This window comes from Balaenoptera physalus (assembly GCF_965194825.1).
Source record: "Balaenoptera physalus genome assembly, chromosome: 6".
NCBI classification, from domain to species: Eukaryota; Metazoa; Chordata; class Mammalia; order Artiodactyla; family Balaenopteridae; genus Balaenoptera; species Balaenoptera physalus.
The window spans coordinates 127,678,457-127,692,859 of record NC_138885.1 but is presented as its reverse complement, the minus strand read 5'-3'; positions in this window follow the sequence as shown (position 1 = coordinate 127,692,859).

Sequence of the window (14,403 nt, the reverse complement as noted above, 5' to 3'; positions counted from 1 at the left end):
CCATCTACCTACCCATAGTACACTTGCAACAAAGTGTCCTGGGTGATCATTTTAAAACATAAATCATAACACTTTAATCCTCTGCTCAAATTCCTACAAAGTAGAGATTTAAGTGTTTACAGTGACCAAGAAAGAGAGAGAAAGAGAGAAAGAAAGAAAGGAAGAAAGGAAGGAAGAAAAAGAGTGAAAGAAGGAAGGGAGAGAAGGAAAGGAAAGAGGGAGGGAAAAAATCAACTGCAGGCAGTAGTAGACAGTTTTAATAATTACTATCTCATAGATAATTTTGTTTCCTGTATAACCTAATTCATTCATCTTCCCCCAGGTTATTCTGAAACAAATCTCAGACATTATATGTCACATCCTTTTAGTAGAAGTCATTCTAAAATTATTTTATTAAGTAGCTCTAAAAGATAAGAAGTCTTTTTTAACTAAATTATCACACCAAAAAAGAAGGTATGTGTGTGTATATATATATATATATATATATATATATATATATATATACCTATATAACTATATATACGTATATGTATGTATATATATATATCTGTGTGTTTGTATATATGTGCATAGATAGATAGATAATTGGTTAGTTTGAATCAGGATCCAAACAAGATCGCATATTACAATTGGTCAATATGTTGCCCAAATCTTTTTAAAATTATAGCCACTCCCCATCCTTTTTTGTTTTCCTTGTAATTATTTGTTGAAGACACTGGGTTGCTTGTACTGTGGAGTTCCCCACCATCTGGATTTTTATTATTGTGTCTTCATGGTATTATTTAGCTTGTTCTCTTGTGCTCTGTATCTCCTATAAATTGGTAATTAGATTTCCAGCATGATCATATTTAAGTTCAATATTTTCTGTAAGAATATTATAGGAGGTTTGTGGCACATACTGTTGGTTATCTCATGTTTGTGATTTTTATCAGCCATTGATACCCCTTAATATTGATATTAACCATTGACAATTATTGCCCAAATCCATGATTTCATTGCAAGATGAAAAATGGTGATATTCTAATTTTGTCATTTCTTTTTCCATTAGTAGTAGGAATATTTGTCTATTAAAAAAGAAACCCCTTGTCAACTACTTGATAACCCTGAGATACTGTTCATAAAGGAAAGTCAGGATAAATGCTTATTTACTAGTAGTTTTCAAAATAATCAGTTGGTTCCCTAGCATCTTCCAAAGTATGATCAATAGGTTGTTTTTGTTTTGTTTAATTGTCATTGTGAACTCATAGGTTTAAACATAATTAATACTTCAATTCATTGCCATAGCATTCTTATTAATACTCAAACTGTCTTACATTCGGCCAATGGGAACCTCTCTAAGTTGGTTCCTAAGTCCTCTTAACAGCTTTTTAGAAGAAAATGGTATTTAGAGACCACAGTCTATGCCCTAGGAGCATTCATTGCTAGTAGGCTGATCACTGTTTCTAGATCTTCTCGGTGGACAGAGTAGGACAATTTAAATATCCCATTAGTTCGTATAGATGCTTCTCATTCAAAATCAAGACTACAGAGGTTTTACCAACTGTACTTACATAAGTACTCATTTGTTTTATCCCATAGCACATACACAACCTAACAATACCAAACCACCACCAAACAATACCAAACCACCACCAAAAATTGTTCACCAAACACCAGTTTTGTTTGGTTTTGTAGTCCTTTTGTGCTTAGAGTATATTTCACTAGAGATGTACAAGTCAAATAAACTACTATGCTTTAAAGTCACTTGCAATAGTTTCTGTGTGGTTAGGCTGCCTACTCAATTCACATTTAAGCTCATCTGTTTCATTTACTTTCAATTTCAAGTGTTAATTGTGCTGAATGATTATGTAAAATATTCACATGTTTCCAAAGTCAAATGCACAAAACAAGATATGTTCAGAAAAGTGCAACTTCTGTTCCCTCTTTCTCCAAATTAGGAATCAATGTTTTTAACTTTTTAATTTACTTTGCACTTTTTGAAAATTATAAGCAAATACATACATTTTCAAAATCCTCTTTCTTAGATAAACCTACCAAATTCTTTAAAATACTTAATTCCTTCCTTAAAAATTTATGTTAGAAAATAGAAAAAAAAAAGTGAAAGCTGCCTTCATCATTTTATGAGAAGAATGTAAAATTGATTCCAAACTAAGGGTCATGCCTGAGGAGAAATGTGTAGTGACGTTCCACTTATAAAATTCACTACTTCACTAGACTGAAGGAGAAAATTTAAAAGACTATCTCAATTTTTTTATGCAGAAAAAAAATTTCATAAAATTTGAAAGCTATTTATGGTTTATGAAAAGAATATCTCTTATCCACCTAGAAATGTCTAGTTAACTTACAACAAACATGTTTAACAAAGAGACTTTAGCTGTATTCTAGTTACTGTCAGAAACAATACCGGATGCCTAGAAATATTAATAGAACCAAGTGATAAATCATTAGATCTAATAAGAGAGCTCAGAAAGGTGACCAGATGTAGGACCAAATAAAAGAAATCAATAGCAGTTCTTTATATACCACTCTTAAATGCAGGATATTCAACCCCTATAATTTCCTAGGTTTGCTGTAACAAAGTGCCACAAACTGGGTGAGTGAAAACAATAGAAATTTATTGTTTCACAGTTCTGGAGGCCAGAAGTCTGAAATCAACGTGCCTGCAGGACCATACTCCCTCTGAAACCTGTAGGAGAGGATCCTTCCTTGCCTCTTCCTAGCTTCTGGTGGTTTTCTGGCTATCTTTGGCGTTCCTTGGCTTGAAGCTGCATAATGCCAATCTCTGCCTTCGTTATCACGTGGTGTTCTTCCTGTGTGTCTGTCTTCATATGGCCATCTTCTTATAAGGACACCAGTCCTATTGAATTAGGGGCTCACCCTACTCCAGTACGACCTCATCCCAGCTAATTACATCTACAATGACCCTATTTCTAAATAAGGTCACATTCTGAGGTCCTGGGGGGTTGGGACTTCAACATATGAATTTTTGAGGGAGGAAGACACCATTCAACCTATACAATGCTCATCTACAGCAGAATATAGAAAGTGCCCTGAGAGTGGGCCAGGCGAAAGGCTATAAGAGACAAGAGTGATGCCTTGTACCCCAGCACATTATGAAAGGCGGAGAGAGCACTTCAAATTGACTTTGTAGGGACTTCCCTGGTAGCGCAGTGGTTAAGAATCCACCTGCCAATGCAGAGGACACGGGTTCAAGCCCTGGTCCGGGAAGACCCCACATGCCGCAGAGCAGCTAAGCCCGTGCGTCACAACTATCGAGCCTGCGATCTAGAGCCCGCGAGCCACAACTACGGAGCCCACGTGCTGCAAATACTGAAGCCCACGTGCCTAGAACCCATGCTCCGCAACAAGAGAAGCCACTGCAATGAGAAGCCCACACACCGCAACGAAGAGTAACCCCCGCTCACCGCAACTAGAGAAAGCCCGCGTGCAGCAACGAAGACCCAACGCAGCCAAAAATAAAATAAATAAATAAATAAATTTTAAAAACAAAAAAACAAATTGACTTTGTAAATTTGGTGATGGCAGAAAGCATATTCCAGGTGGAGAAAAATCATCGAATTCTTTTTTTTTTTTTTTTATCGAATTCTTGACATCAGAAATAGTGGAAGAAAGTGTGTGAGTTAATGCAAATATAGATTGAATGAAGAGAAATTGAAAAAATTAAATTCAGAAAAAAGGCTGAGGAAGGTCTTGAAGGCATTGGTACTTGAGCAATCAGGAAATCGGACTCTTCCTCTTTTTGGCAGGAAAGAGCCTTTTGCAGGAAAGAGCTCTCTGCAGGAGGCCCCTTTTGTCTTGTCATGAACCTTAAACCAGGCGCCTCCAAGCTCCACTCATTTCTGGCCCTAGCACACCTTTCAAATCTTTTGATCACACAATACCTTGACCAACCTGTTAGTTCTTTCCATAGATCAGAGAAGTAGAAATGAAGAATAAGTAATTAACAGATGACCAGATCTCTTCCCTACCTCCCGCTTCAGTCATCTCGTGAAAAAACTGTGTGAACAAAACAGCATCAAGAGAAAGATTGCAAGAAGTCGACAAGCCTGCACACAGTGGGGAATGACAACTCTGACCCCTTATCTCAATGACTAACTGAGATCACTTCTCTTTTTCCTTTTAAAAACTTTCATGGCTGAGCAGAATCTTTGGAGGCAGTTTCTGGGGGACACTGAGTCCACCATCTCCCCAGATTGCCAGCATTCTGATTAAAAGCAACTTTCCTTTCTACCAACATTTGCCTCTCTTGGGTATTGATTTTCAAGCAGCAAGCAGCCAGACCTGAGTTCGGTAACACTAGTCCAATCTCTACAGACATTCAGTTACTCGTTCTTTTTCTTTTTTTCACTCTACTGATTTGTATTGAGTGACCAGCACAAGTTATTCCTGGTTCTGGAGACATAGCACTAAACCAGACTCTCATGACACTTGCACTAAATATGGGGGGGATCAGACCATAAAAGGCAAATTCCTATCATTTCAGTATATGAGAAATGCTATGATGACAGTCAAACAGAGCAAGGGCAGAAGGCATCTCTGAGGAAGTAGCCTTTGACTGAAGGATGACAAGGGGCCAGAAGTGCAAAAATCTAGGGAAAGTGTGTTCTAGGAAGATGGAACAGTAGGTGCAAAGGCCCTGAGGCAGGGAAGATTAACGAACAGACTGCCTGGAGCACAGAGTGAGGGAGAATACTAGAAGCCAGTAGCCAAGGACCAGATCGCATAGAGACTTGGTCAGGAGAAGCCTTCAAATGACAATGAATTTTAAACAGAAATGCTAATATTCAATTCACGTTGTTCATGTCAAAGTTTGAGGGGTGTGGGAAAACAGAATAATATCACCAAATAATGTCAGCGAAGTTGATTGGTGGGGTGCCCAGAAGAGACCTGACTCTTGTTGGAGTCTCTTTCTTGATTTCACTGCTATTCCAAAAAAATAAAAATCAATGAGATATGCTTCTGAATGTGAAAATATCTATACTTAAATGAAAAAAGACAGTCGTCTACAGGGACAGGAATGGGACAGACATCTTGCTTCATACTTCATAAACTTCTATATTGTTTGAATTTTGCCAGTCTTGTATTCATATACTACCTGTGCCATTTTTTAAAAGTGTGGCTGAGATGGCAACGGCTTATTTTAACTAGTTCTTCAAAGACAGCATCAATTTTAAGTGTCTTAGCTGTAAACTCATCCCAGTCATACCTCCCTGAGGTTACACCCATCACTATCTAATCAGATTTCAGGTGTTCCTGAATCTCCTTAATCATGCATCCCCAGGCAGTTTCTTTGGATTATTTCTTCAGGAACCGACGTCATCATGACTTTTTTTTTTCCTCTGAAAAAAATGGTGCAAAAATTTAAATGTACAAAAAAAGACAAACAGGGAAAAATAAATTCCCCTCCCTCTCCTGTTCTTCAGCCACCCAATTCCCCTCCCTTGTCATTATCTTGAGTATCTTTCTAAAGCAGCGGTCCCTGACCTTTTTGGTACCAGGTTTCAAGGTTTCCTGTAAGACAGTTTTTCCACGGACAGGGCGGGCAGAGGGGGTTGTTCAGGCCGTAATGGGAGCGATGGAGAGCAGCAGATGAAGCTTCGCTCCCTTACCTGCTGCTCACCTCCTGCTGTGTGGCCTGGTTCCTAGTAGGCAGCCGTCTGTGGCCCTGGGGCTGGGGACATCTGTTCTAAAGCATAGTTTACCATGCTGTTCCTCACTTTGGAAGTAGTACAGAGACAGCTGCTTCGTTTTTGTTCACGGCTACGTTTTATTCTTTTTCATCTATGTTCTGTAACTTAACTAAGTCTTCCCTGGATGGATCTTTAAACGTTTCCATTTTTTTTCCTTCTACAAATAACGCAACAAATATCCTGGTACACACATCATTTTGCCCCTGTAGGATGCATAGATTATATTAGAAAGCTTCCTAATTTTATTCTTAGAAGTTAATTTTGATTCTAGTTTGAGGCTCCCTTAATACCATGTGTTCTGTTTAAACTACTCCACCTTGGTGGGTTTACAATAAGAGTACGTGTTATGAACTGAATTGCGTCCCCTCAAAATTCATATGTTGAAGGTTTAATCTCCAGTGTGACTGTATTTGGAGATAGGACCCTTTAGGAGGTAATTAAAGATAAAGGAGGTCATTAAGTTGTGAGGTTCTGATCCAATATTACAGAGGTACTTATAAGAAGAGAAGGAGACACCAGGGATGTTAGCACACAGTAAAAAGGCAAGAAGATGGCTGTCTGCAAACCAAGAGGCCTTAGTATAGAGAGGCCTCAGGAGACACCAAACCTCCCAAGACCTTGATCTTGGACTTCCAGCCCCCAGAACTGGAAGTATAAATTTAAATAAAATAAATAAATTTCTGTTGTTCAAGCCATTCATTCTGTGGTCTTTTGTTATGACATCCTTAGGAAATGAATGCAGTATGTACTCTTGGCAGATGATGGACTTAGAAGTTAGTTAAATTGTTTAGTATGTTACACCACATTTCTTAGTAATTGATCCTTGATATTTATGTAATTAAAAACTAAATATTAGAATACTTTTTATCACTGGAGGTTTAATTCAGTATCATATTATTTTAGGTTAATTAGTCTAACAAATATTAAAAAACAGTTATTACTTAAATCAATTGAAAATGTAGGGTAGATTGAAGGTACCATGCTATTAGTTCAGGTTCTTGCCAAGTTCTAAAGATACTCTCATGTTGACGAAACCTGAGTCACTGACTATTACAGAAAGTCAGTAAGGCTCTGTTTTAACTTCAGGCATCTTTATGAAAATTGGTCTTTTTTCCTTTGACAGCAAAGAGAGCCATGAGTCAAGTCCAAAGAGAAATCTAAATAGACCAAATCTCACCTTTCCAAAGTGTAAGGTGTGTGTGTGTATACATATATATATATATATATATATATATATATATATATATGTATACACACACATATACACACACACACAATATACACAGTGTCTACTCAAACAGTATTTATTAGCAAACTATAGTATGTGCCAAGCCCTATGATCCATACAAAGTATGTTTGGGGTCTACAATCTGAATCTAATATTCCTCTTAGAAATGAAGGCAAAAGATCTTGATTAGATAAGTAGACCAAAACAGTGATTTTTTCAAGCCTAGATCTTTTTTGGTTTAGCCAACGTACCAAATTGAGCAGACCTGCTTCTTCTTGAAACACTCATGCCACTGGAATAGAATAAGTACACCATGAATGGGAACCGAATGATTTATGAGAGAATTTAACCTGTAATTTCTTGGACGGCTCTTTTACGTTGTTATCAATTCCCTTTACCTTTATACCTTACAGAGTGAAACAAACAACCTTAAAGGAAATGGTCAGTCCCTCACCTAATTGCTGTCCCTATTTAATACAAATTTTAAAATGGGCTACCTTGTACAGTATCCCATATCTCTCAGAAAAAAAGAATAAAGGCCACCATATACTGTTCCATCACTCTGTCAGTCAGCTTACGTTGCCATAACAAAATACCATAGCCTGGGTGGCTTACACAGCAGAGATGTATTTTCTCACAGTTCTGGAGGCTGGAGGTCTGAGATCAGTGTACCAGTATGGTCCGGGTGCTGGTGAGGGCTTTCTTCCTGCCACCTTCTCACTGTGTCTTCACATGGCAGAGAGAGAGCTCTGGTATCTCTTCCTCTTCTTGTACTGATCCCATCATGAGGCCCACACCTTCAGGACCTCATCTAAACATAATTAACTCCCAAAGACCCCATCTCCAAAGACTGTCACATTGGGGGTTAGGACTTCAGCACATGAGTTTGGGGGATACAATTCAGTCCACAGCAATCACCATTGTTATCTTGCCTATGTGTAATGGTAGACATTGTAGACATTTATTGGGGTTTGTACTTGCCCACAAATACCCTGGCTGTCCCTACTCTGCCATTGTTTCAAGTCTTTACTGCTTGTCCCAGGATTACTGACATAGCTGCAGTTCTCCCCATGAACCAATTAACTCTGCAGGTTGCTGCACAAAAGTTCCTTCTTGAAAACCTTCACTGGCCTACAGCATTGCTGCATGTCAGAGCTCCACCACCAGCAGCTGCTGTGTGCTTTAAGCAAGTGATTTAACCTCTCTGTGCAATGGGCATAATAATAGTGCTTCTATCAAAACATGTAGTACATTCTTAGAAGAATGCCTGGCTTTTAAGGGCAACGTGTATGCTGGTCGGTGCTGTCATTGTAAATGACAGACCTAGCCTTTTCAGTGCTCATTTCTAACTATTTATATTGATATACTCTGTACTTAGGTCAAACTCATTGCTTGCTAGTTCCCATATGTGTCTTGAACCTTCCCATCCCTCATTTGTTTGCTCTGCTTCTAGAATATCTGTCTCCAAACATCTTCACTTGTCAAAACCTTACTAATTCTTCAAAACACATCTCAAAATGTCATCTCTTTCTTGAAGCTACTCTACCCTTTGCACGCATTTCCCATCCAACCATGAGGAGTCCCTCCTGCCATGATACACAACATCATGGACTTTTGGTATGTTTATTACTATTCTGTCTTGTCTTCATGGTTATTTGTGTATGGCTGGATTGTAAATCACACCAGGGCATAATTATTTGTGTATCCTTGAGAGCCCCTGCCCAAGGAAGACCATAATTAAAGCTAGTTTAATAAAAATAACTCTAATCATAAAACAAGGGAAACTGTTCAGAATTTATTTTTGTATTTTATTAAGAGATTTTTAGGGTACCATCTAGAAAAAACTCTATGGCCACAGGAAGGACAGAACATTTATGGTAAAAACAAGAAGACAATGCATAGACAGAAAAGAATTTAACAACAAAGGTGTAAATCATTACCTCATTTTTCTGAGCTCAATAACCAAGATGTTCTCCATCTTTTTTCTTGGACGACATTGAATAAAATATCCACGTGACCATCTTAAAAATGGAAAAAGTTACTTAAAGTCAGAGAATAAGAACCAAAGAGGAGGGCTTCCCTGGTGGCGCAGTGGTTGAGAGTCGGCCTGCTAATGCAGGGGACACGAGTTCGAGCCCTGGTCTGGGAAGATCCCACATGCCGCGCAGCAACTGGGCCCGTGAGCCACGACTACTGAGCCTGCGCGTCTGGAGCCTGTGCTCCGCAACAAGAGAGGCCGCGACAGTGAGAGGCCCGCGCACCGCGATGAAGAGTGGCCCCTGCTTGCCGCAACTAGAGAAAGCCCTAGCGCAGAAACGAAGAACCAACACAGCCAAAAATTAATTAATTAAAAAAAAAAAAAAAAAAAAAAAGAACCAAAGAGGAAAGTGCGATAAAGCCCAGGTGGCAGAGAGACAGCACAGAGCAGACGGAGGGATGGAGGGAAGCCTTAGCAGTGGGAGCAATCAGACGCCCCAGCAGCACCTGCAGACCAGCCCACCTGGCAGCAGCATTGCTTCCGGCAGCCGCTCTCAGTGCTGGCAGCAGCCCTTCCGCAGCCGCAGCTACACGGGCTGCAGCTCCAGGTGCGGCGATGGCGGCAGACCGCGGGGACGCTGCAGCAGCTCCCAGGGCAGCCGTAGCAGCAGGGGCCGCAGCTGGGGCCGCAGCCGACCCGGGAGCGTCTGCACGGGGCGCAGCTGCCGCCACCCCAGCCGAGGCAGCCACCGCACCTGCCACAGCCACAGCTGCCCACGGTGTCAAGTAGGGAGGACGCGAGAGAGATGAGGAAGGAGACACAGGAGGGGAGGGAGATCCGATGCTGCCTTCTGCTGGCGAGGCTTATACCATCTTCAGGGGCTGAGTTGTAGATCCCACTTCCTATAAAAGACCTCACGAGGCCTCTTACGTCCTCCCTTGTTGAGGTCTTGTCCAGTGAATATTGCTATTTTAACCTTTACCTGTCTCTTAAATCTATATTTGAATTAGAACACACTTCTAACAGTTTTGTGCCCGTAAGAACTTAAATGTGCATGTACGATATGTTTTGCCCCAGCGTCTAGAGTAGTGCCTGGCCCATTCTAAGGGTTTAACAGTCAGCTGTTGAATTAAATAAATGCCTGCAGTGAGGATTTTAAAACAATCTTCATTTTTCATAACCATGAGAGTCTGAATCTAGAGCCAGGTAAAAGTCCCATGTTTCTACATATACTTCTTAGTCATCGCGGGTTAGAAAAAGAAAAGATTGTTTTTCTCTCTACTGGGATTCATTACTAACCTCTAAGTCACAAAAACCTCTTGGAAAAATAAGTGAAAAGCCAGACCCAAAAGGGAAAGAGTCAGCATCCCTAAATGCATTATATCTCATATTATGCCTCACCTTAGAACACAGCTATGGTTTTTTCTGGCTCCCTGAGATTCTTTGTTCACCAGAAGAATTGCTTGATCATTAAAAATTACAAAACAACAACAACAACAAAAATCTTGTGTGATGTCAGATGCTAAAAATATAATTTTGTGTAACCTACTCCTAAGTCATCTGCTGAGAGGGAAGTTCCTACTCGTTGTTTGTCTGTTAATTAATGGGGAAAACAAAAATAAAAAAGATTTCAGCCGGTGGCTGGCCTTCTCTAATGCCTCTCCAGGTTTAAGACCTGTGGCCAGCCCAGCGTTTCAGCCCGATCATGGCCCAGGGGAATGTTGATTTGAAATGACTGGTCTCCATCTGGCTGGCTCTACCTGTTCAGCATTCTTCTTTCTCCCCAGGTAGCCTGCAGGTGTGAACAGTAATCCACAGAAATAGCTTTTCCTTGAGTGTCTTGAGAATAGAGGCCTGCCCGGCTGGTCCTGGGCTCCAGGCAGCTCACAGGGGAGGGACCCACTGCACAGTCTCCCTCAAGACTTACACTGCAGCTTCTGGATCCGAGATGCCCGGGCTTTGGCGGGTCCGTGCTTCTCCCAGGATGTTGGTGTCCCTGGATTGACAACTGGCACCTCTTTGATAAGTTTACCTTTTGAAAGCGAGAGGAAGAAGCCTGAAAATGCCCTCCTTTGATCTACTTCTCACCCACCGGCAGGCTGTCAGGACTCTCCCAGCCCTCCAGTTCGGGTGCCCGGCATCGTGGAGAAACTCTTCTGCACTTGGGGGAACTCGAACCATCTACGATGGTCGTGTCTGAGATGCAGGCAACGTTCTGAGGCCCCTGGGGCTGCTTTTTCCCTACACGTCGGCCATCACTTTTCTACATCTGAACTAAAGATGTAACACACAACTATTTCATCCCTAACAGAAAACTCAAGGTTATGAGGCTGCTTGCTAAAAAATAGCAAGTTATCACGGCACAGGTACTCAGGAAGGAAGTAAATAAAAGGTCTTGTGAGATTCTTCTGTGGAAATTGGGCTTAAAAAAGGGGGGCTGTCAGTATTTAAGGGCCTCCCCGCACGGAAGGCGGCATCAGATCTCCCTCCCTCCTGGGTCTCCTTCCTCATCTCTCTCGCGTCCTCCCTACTTGACTCCGTGGGCAGCTGTGGCTGTGGCAGGTGCGGTGGCTGCCTCGGCTGGGGTGGCGGCAGCTGCGCCCCGTGCAGACGCTCCCGGGTCGGCTGCGGCCCCAGCTGCGGCCCCTGCTGCTACGGCTGCCCTGGGAGCTGCTGCAGCGTCCCCGCGGTCTGCCGCCATCGCCGCACCTGGAGCTGCAGCCCGTGTAGCTGCGGCTGCGGAAGGGCTGCTGCCAGCACGAGAGCGGCTGCCGGAAGCAATGCAGCTGCTAGGTAGCCAATGGGCTCTGCCTCAGGGGTAAGAGACGCTGGGAGCTCAGCTCACAGCATCTGGTAAGACTCTCCTCCATCCCTCCTGCCCTCTTCCTCCTGTCCCAGGTACCTTGATGCCTTGGAACTGCTCTTCTGCCCCTTTTACGCTTAAGTTTCTAGGCTTCTTCTTTCCCTTCAGTGTGGTGTCATGATGACATCAATTTCTCCTCCCTGTATCTTCAGAACTTAGCATAAGGAGGTATTTATTCTCTGTCATCTTTGTAATCTTGTCTCCACTTGGAAAAAAAAGATGAAAGACCAGCATACATTACCAACATTAGTGCGTGGGAACACAGCCACTCGTGTCAAAAATCTATTTATATTATAAACATAACGAAGTAAAATCATGATAGGTAATATTTCGTTTTTTTTGAAAACATTACATACGATGGATTTTTTGTTCTTTTCTGTTGTACATTTACTAACTTTTTCCCCGTTTCTATGTTTTGTAAAAAAAAAAAAAAAGGAACTCTTTCTTAATTAAAAAATGATCTTTTGGGCTTCCCTGGTGGCGCAGTGGTTGAGAATCCGCCTGCCAATGCAGGGGACACGGGTTCGAGCCCTGGTCTGGGAAGATCCCACATGTCGCGGAGCGGCTGGGCCCGTGAGCCACAACCACTGAGCCTGCGCGTCTGGAGCCTGTGCTCCGCAACAAGAGAGGCCGCGATAATGAGAGGCCCACGCACCGCGATGAAGAGTGGTCCCCGCTTGCCACAACTAGAGAAAGCCCTCGCACAGAAACGAAGACCCAACACAGCCATAAATAAATAAATTAATTAAAATAATTAAACTATTAAAGGTTATGGAGAGAACCCTCAAATTGTTAGCTAAGGAGTGATTTACTTTAAAAAAAAAAAAAAGATCTTTCCTTATTCTAATGTGTCTCTCTGTTCTATGAGATGTATACCAGCCCATGGGTGAGGCCAATGGCACAGAAGACGAAGAGTGATACTCAAAGATCGGGATAGGTTTCAGTTAACGGATGATTGGTCCTCTACGGTCTTATATCTGGTTTTACAATAAAGATAGAAATTTGGGGGGAAATCCCCAACCTTTAGCTGTCAATATCATTGAGGGAAATTCCTGTGCTCTCCTACAGATGCTGTTGTGACGTCTGTGTCTGCATCTGAGTTCTGGTTTAAAGAGTTGACAGCCCCAGTGTGGCCGGTCAGAGCTTCACTCACTCACTCTATGTGTTTTTTACTCACTCATTCAGCCAGCAAATACGTGCTGTATTAGGCCAGATATTCAGCCAAGCACTAGAGGTCTGAGGTTAAACAATCACTTGCCTTCAAGGAGTCAACATCAGAGAGGGAAATGGAGAGTCAATTACAACACAGCTTTCTATTTCAGTTTTCTTTGTCTGGTCACCTTTTCTCAGTGACTGATCCTATACCAGCAATTCAGATAGATTTTGGGGTACGTTATTGCAGCCACTTTGATGAGTACCAATGCAATAGACACTCAATTCACTTCCTGTATAAGCCAACCAAGGGAATAGTTGACACTTTCCACAGGGCTTTTCATCCAGCCTCCCAGCAACAAATGACACAGTTGACCTCTCCCTCCTCCCTGATCACACCACCCCACCCTTGTTTTTCTCCTTCCTATTCAGTCTTCTCTGCGGCTCCTCTCCCAACATTGGTACCCAAGGCTCAGGACTTTGCCCTCTTCTCCATCATTCTACACCCTCATCTGATCTCTACTCTTTTTTCTTTCCCACAGTACTCACCACTTTCTAACATACCATAACATTCATAACTTTACCATGCTTACCCTTTGTCATTCTCTCTGCCTCACCCCACACCCAACTAGAATGTACAAAGATTCTCACTCTTGCTCACTGACATTTCTCTAGCACCTAGAGCAGTGACTGGCACATAGTATGTACTCAAGAAATAGCTTCATAATGAACAGATGATTTTTGTAAACTTTTTTAATCATGGAAAATGTCAAACACACACAAAAGTGGAGAACAGTACAAGAAATTCCGAAGAACCATCACCCGAGACAACAGCTGTTAACACATGGCTCCTCCCTGGTCATCTACGCCCTCGCCCGCCCGCCCGCCTCCCACCACTGGGTCATACAGAATGGAATCCTCACATCGTCTCCTCAGCAAATATGTTTAGGTTTCTATGAATGAAAGAATTCCTCATCATCCCTCTCTGGCTTAGACTATGGCTAAGAGATATCGGAGAAACACAGCAGTAAACTTCTCAAGGTCCAAGGTGAGTTGGTCTCTCAGGGAGATGTGTAGAGGGAATACATGACACCCTCACCTTTAAGAAAATTTCAGTTTTCCCTGGGAGGGCCCTACAATTTACTCATTGCCACTCCTGTGGTGCACCTTGGTAATTTATAGGCAGACTTCTTAAAAGTCACAGGAGGATGAGAATAGAAAATCTAAGCCAATAGGACTTAGTGACCCAAGACACCTGGGGAGGCTTTTAATCAATTCCGTTTTCACTAGGGGCCTTTAGAAACCAAGCAGTGTTCATCTTTGGAGAGATGAGAGTTTTTCTAACTCTAATAGAGAGAGTTTTCTATTTCCAGCAACAGATAAAGAAAAAAGTTTAAAAATAATCTATTTTAACCAATGAGAACTTCATAATGCTTTTTAAAAAATCTCTGCTTAATAAAAAGTATTTAAT